Raw genomic sequence first — 7077 nt, forward strand, 5'->3', positions numbered from 1 at the left:
ACACACAGGGCTAACAGACACAGACACATAGGGCTAACAGACACATAGGGCTGACAGACACATAGGGCTGACAGACACATAGGGCTGACAGACACAGACACATAGGGCTGACAGACACAGACACATAGGGCTAACAGACACGTAGGTCTGTGAGGGGAGAGAAACGTCAACATGATGACCTCCCATTCTGTCACAGAGCCAGTCGAAGCACACAGGATACAGACAGACAAGACAGTGACTTGTTTGATTGAGTGATTGAGTGATTGATTGATGGATTGTCGATTGATTAATTAATCGATTGACTTCATTGAACATTTTAAACACATACTGTAGACCATGACTGATGAAAAATCAACAATGGAAACGTGTCTTGGATGATATATAGACAGGTCTCCCCTCAAGGCCTCTCACTGCCTTACCTCTGACTGAGCACGCACGCACTCACGCACGCACGCACGCACTCACGCACGCACTCACTCACGCCTCTCACTGCCAGTCTCCTCCTCCAGCCTATAGAAACAATACCATATATGACCATAACATATTCCTACAGAAGGAATTTCAACACTTTTTGGACACAGCGGTTTTGTGGCCAGATAGACGCCACCTGCTTATTATAGTTATTATAATTATTATTAACTATAATTATGACCCTGTTCTTAGTGTGTACTTTGGGGATGTGTGGGTGTGTGTGTATGTGTGTGTGTGTGTGTGTGTGTGTGTGTGTGAGACTGTGTTTGTGCGTGTGAGTGTGCGTGTGTGTGTGTGTGTGTGTGTGTGTGTGTGTGTGTAAACCAAACCCAGAGAGTCATTGAGTTACTGGACAGAGGTTCTCTCGGGACTATAACATCTCCACAGGAATCACACCAGCGCATCGTCAGGCCCCAAAGCAGAGGTCTTATGTCGCCCTCTGATGGGGAGTTAGTGTAAGTGCAGCAGTGATGACCCTGTGATCAAAGGGTATATTTGGACTCAGTGGTGAAGTCTGTCTGGTGGGAGGGGCTTCTCTACATTCACCTATTCTAATAGTGATTCTAATAGTCACCTATTTTGTTCTATTCCATGATGATATTTCATCCATGATGAAATATTTAGGGTTTATCACGGCAGTTCCAGCGTCACGTTACACATATAACGGGATGATGCAGTTATTTACTGAAGTCTGACAGTTGTAAAATGTAATCTTTATAATATATAGTTTATATTTTATTAAATATTGTATACGATTAACTTTGGATGCACCTGCAGCCAGGGAAATTCTCTCAAACAAGAACGATAAAAGAAACTAGGTTCTTGTTGAGAGTGTGAGTCAGCGGAGGGAACTGCAGCCAACGGAGTATTGGTATAATCCATGAAACAAGACAACATGGAGGTGTTAGTGTTTGTAATAACCGTTTAATGTACCATCATAGAGGAGGAATTTAATGAATTTATAAATGGAGACATTTTTGTCTGTGTTTACACAGACCCCCCAACATTGGACTTTTGATGCTTTAGGGTGGTCAGCTCCACCTGGCTCCCCCTTCATTCGGACCCTGTACATTGGTACGGCCTCCAGCAGTGGTGTGACTACAGTAATACACCTTGAGACGGAAACTCCAGTATTAGTTGAATGGAACAATTAATCTTTTAATAGCGCCAATCTTTTAATGGAACATTTCACCCACGGTCACCACGACTCAACAGCAATTTATAAGTGGCCTTTGTTGTCTAAATGTTTTAAAAAAGTGCGCAAATTAGCGAGAAAATAGCCTTTTATTGGATCAGGAAGTAAAATGTCCGAATGATGAAATCCTACAACGACCACAATGCTGTGCGGCTCCCAGCCATCCGGAGGCGTGGCTAAACTGAAACGCACGTCAGTAAACACGTGATGACGTACGGCGTATGCGCTCGCGCGGTGCTTCTGGGTGGAAACAGCAGGCGGTCGGTAAACGGAAACGGTAAAGTCCCTCCTTCCGGTCTTCACCCCAGACACCTCAGCTGACAGCTGATCACTTCCACTTCAGAAACATTACAAACATTTAGTTTGGTATAATAATATAAGATAAAAAGTATAAGTAATGGGTAATATATAAAAGTATATAAGATAAATCAATTTGATATTTGTATGGTACTGAAAAGTAGAAATAAGTAAAGGAACAAATACAATAAGGAGTTTTTATTGAAAACGAGCAATGCAAATAAAGGATATAAAATAAGGAATAAGTATTAAGATAAAGATAAATAACGCTGTTATTTAACCTAAAGTAAAGGCTCCTATTGTCGATAGATCCACCAGCTGTCTCATATGGTTGAGCAGCCTCGTTCAGGCCGATAACGCATAACTCCATCAACAAAGATGAAACAGGCACAGATCACCTCCGTTTTTTTCAGGTCATAATATAAACAAAACAAGTTAATTGATGTTTCATAAAAGAACACGAGACAGGGACATTTCCCATAATTGTTTTTTAATTAGTTAGAATCTTGTCCTGGTATGTGTTGCCTGTTTGCTTGTTCCTGACATTGCTTCTTTTTTCATATTACAAAGAGTAAGACCAGTACTGTACAAACAACGTTTGAGAAACATGAACAACTGCCTCCACCTCCTCTTCCTCCTCCTCCTCCTCTTCCTCCACCACCTCAAACAGCAAAGCAATAATCAACACCATCATCATGCAGCATCTACTGTTAGATCAAGAGAATATGGTACTGCACGTCTGTACACACATGAATAGAGTTTCACACAGCAGCAAATACGATGCAGAACTCAAAAGGAAAGGAAATCATTTCAGTAAAGAAAAGAGAAGACCAACATATTTGTGCAAATATGCGTTCATCATCTGCACAATGTTTACAAATAAAACAGATTCTAAAAATTGGGAGTTTTTCTTTTTATAAGACACAGTGAAGGTTATGAATGCTGGGATCGTTCCTACCATGAATGCTGGGATCGTTCCTACCATGATAACTTGATGATATGAGTAACTCCTCAATCTGTAATGCAGTACTGGGAACATACAGCGAAACATCAACTAGAATCTTCTCGTGCGTCCCAACTCTCTTTCCCCTGCAGGGTGTACTTGTGTACTCCTGACAGGAACTGGTGCAAGAGCCCATTGATGCACACACCAATCCTATGCTTTTAAGTGAATGTAGAGAAGTGCACAAGTCAACACGAATGATGTGCACATTTCAGGGAAGAACGGTGGAGAATTGAGATGAGCATCATCAGGATATACAGAGCTTCCATCTCCTCTCCACTTCTGTACTCTCACCCTAACTGGAACAACAGTCTTTCTCACATCAAACTCCTGTTCCACACAACATACCTGTTTTTGGCTCAAAACTTTTAAAGGGATCATCAGAAACATTTAACTAGTTGTGTTAGATGATGCTCATCAGAGACCAGTTAGCAGGCTGGCGTTGTCTGTGGATCTGAATGACAGCCGGCAGCAGCTGGCCAAGCACACCTCCGACACTGAGCGGATGTGTGGAGGTTTGGGGGAGCAGGGGAAGGCTCTCCCCTAAATATATACTCCTTCACTCCCCCTCACAGACCTAAAAGCTTCGGACTGGACTGGTAGAATTATGAGCCTGACTGGAAAAGGTTCAACCATATTTCTGATACCGGTACATTCCAGGGGAGGCTGGTGGAGGTAGAAATCGGAGGACAGGCTCATTGTAATGCATGGAATGGAAGGAGGAATGGTATCAAACACACATGTTTGGTACCATTCCATCCCATGCATTACAATGAGCCTGTCCTCCGATTTCTACCTCCACCAGCCTCTACTGGTCCATTCCTATTAACTCTGTGGGGCAGTGAATGAGAGTGATCAGAACTCCAGCTTGTACTCCTGAAACAACAAAGGAGACACAACCGGTGCTGCGTTCAGGAACATTGGTTGCAGATAGAAATGCAGCGAATAGAACTGGACATGCTTCCTAGCTCTACATGTCAGAGAGGCATATCTGGTCTATACTATGTATTTCTTTCCGAATATTCTAGAACATTTTGCCCATCTGAACATAGACCAGGTTTAGTAAAAGTCACTAAAAACACATTCAATAGTGTTGAACAGGAGGCCAAGGCACCTGGGGAGGGAGGAGTCTAGTCCACTGTTTACAGGCCAATAGTTCACAACAGTGGGTTGTAACTATGGTTACAGGTGCTTGTTGACACCACTGAAGAAGAGGAACGAGTATTGGCTGTTCACCACGCTGTGTAGATGACGTTCAACCATCCTGGCAGGCGATTGGCTAATCGAACGTAAACGCAGCCTGATTCGTTATCGTGGGAAAACCAGGAGAAAGCAGCGTTTAAAGATATCCCTTTAATTTCCTGTTTACCGCTATGACTACTTCCTGTTCTACTGGCTGGGATAAGATGGTGCGTTCAAGTGCTCCTCTGAAACCTGGACTTCCGACTTCAGACTCAGAGTGGGAAACAAGGGTGTCATCCTAGCAGGGGAGGCTGGTGGAGGTAGAAATTGGAGGACGGGCTCATTGCAATGCATGGAATGGAATGAGGAATGATAACACATACATTGATACCATTCTTCATTCCATGCATTACAATGAGCTCATCCTCCGATTCCTACCTCCAACAGCCTCCCCTACATTCTAGTAACACCACTACTGAACATGTCTTGAGTTCCCTGATTCCTAGGAGCAGCATCTCTCTATCGAGCCCCAGCGAACACAACGGCTGTTCTAGAAGCAGAGGTTTCTCCAGTCAGCCTTACACATTGGTCTCTGGTATACAAGGCCATTCTTTGGCTATGAAGGAGACATGTAACATCTCAGAGCAACCCGTGCCTCTTCCCTTCACCGACTTCAATTTGCATGTAATGGAGACATTCACAAATGCATGAATACATACTATTAAAAAAACAAATAGGCAACAAACTAAAAATCAGCTTGAAATACAGGCGACTCCTGATAAGTGCACTTTGGATAAGTGTGCACTCTGTTTAAGTGCAACACAGATAGATAACCAGTCCCAATTTAATTCAATTAAAATATCTTTAATTCATCTGGCAAACTGCATGCTCTTGTATTTCATGCACACAAACCCACACCTGTGGAATTCACTAACTCACCAACGGCCAGAGAGTTCCGGAACACTCACCACCTGGAGAGCCAAGTGTTCTATGTGGTGTTTACCTAGCAACAACACTTTGATTGGCTACAAAATGAAGCATCATAAATGTATACGTTTTTGGTGAATAAAGTCACCCTTGGCACTCTAAAATGTCGACAATTTCGGCGACTTCATTCACCCTCGGCCCTGAATGAGTTAAGGAAAAGCCATTGCAGTGACGGAAAGCTTTAATCCCTACATTACAGCCCCAAGGCCTTGCATTTATCAGGAGTAGACTGTATTATGATTACACTGTCACTATCTACTAGAATCTGCCCCAAGAAGAGACTAGGGGTCAAAGGTCACATATGCCATTTACCTGGAACAGATGAAACAACAGAGGGGCTCCTGCCACTGTCTGCAATAAAAGCAACTATCACTGTGGACCCACATGATACACTAGTCACATGATACACTAGTCACATGATACACTTGTCACAGAGTCATTAAAACAATCGATAGTTTAATACGCTACATTTGCAGCTAGACAGCTAGAGCTTTCAGAAGACAGCTAGAGCTTTCAGAAGTAGAATCAGGACAGAACCAAGCATACCAAGTCCTCAAACCAATAAAATATATAGAAATAAAAGTATATACACTGTTCTGATTGTGTGGATGACCTGAGACGAGAGCTTTAGCATCTCTGTTAGCTTCATCGCCAGATGTTAGCATCATAACTTAGAATAGCATTGTTAGCATACTGTACTGTACATTCTATTGTCATTATGTGGACTTCTGTCGGAAATTACTTGATCAAAATGTTCATTGATCATGATTAATCATTGATTTGATGCTCTGTAACATATTTCGCTGTTTAAAAATGCTTTCTATGGGAAACTATATCAAATACTTGCTTTTTGCCCAAAAGATACCATCTACAAAGATGACTGGGAAATCAATTTACCAGCAGTGTTTTCGATTGTAACACTTATTCACCCCTTAAATGGCACCTGAATGAGGGTTCTTGGGTAATCGTGAACACCTGAATGAGGGTTCTTGGGTAATCGTGAACACCTGAATGAGGGTTCTTGGGTAATCGTGAACACCTGAATGAGGGTTCTTGGGTAATCATGAACACCTGAATGAGGGTTCTTGGGTAATCGTGAACAAGGCTTTCAAGGAAAACGCAAAATCCAGATTTTGATTTTTTTGCGCTGTGATATAATCAATGTGTGGATTCAAGTCCACAACAAACTACAGATTCAAACTGAAACATTGTTCATCGCATTTCAAATAGAATATGACATCTTGCTGCACAAGAAGAAGAAAAATCATACTAGAACCTAGAACCCCGTTATCCACAGGGGAGTGACTTTGTGCCCTGCGTTGGAATCAAGGTTAGCAGCAGCAGAATCTCCTTCCACTCTAACATGTTGTGTAGAGAGACTAGCGATCTTCACACAACAACACCACCACCACCTCCGCCTCCACCTCCACCACCTCCACCTCCACCTCCAGGATTCCCTACAGTGGGCTGTTCTGGCGGCTGAGGCCTCCGTGACCCGTACAAGGCAAACAGAAAGAGAACAACTATACAGAGGAACTGGCACATGTGTGTTCAGCAGTACAGGCATGAACCAACCAACCATGTGACGTGTGTCACGGAAGTCCCATTGCAGTACTGCACACATGAGAGTGGTCATATATGACAGTTTTTGACATGGGGGGGTAGGTGTATGTATGTACGTACGTATGTATGTATGTATGTATGTATGTATGTATGTATGTATGTATGTATGGCACATGGGTCGGGGGGATCAATAAGGATGGTGGTGGTGGGGGGGGGGTTTGAATGATAGCAGTCCGCAGGTTGAATTGTAGTGTCCACAGGGCTGGGAGGTGGGATGGGGGGGTCGATCCATGAAGGGAGGGGGGCGGGAGGGGGGATAGAGGGGTGGCGGAGGAGGTTGGTGGGGGGTGGAGTAGTGGACACTACAATTCAACCTGCG

The sequence above is a fragment of the Argentina silus genome (assembly GCF_951799395.1).
Source record: "Argentina silus genome assembly, chromosome: 6".
NCBI classification, from domain to species: domain Eukaryota; kingdom Metazoa; phylum Chordata; class Actinopteri; order Argentiniformes; family Argentinidae; genus Argentina; species Argentina silus.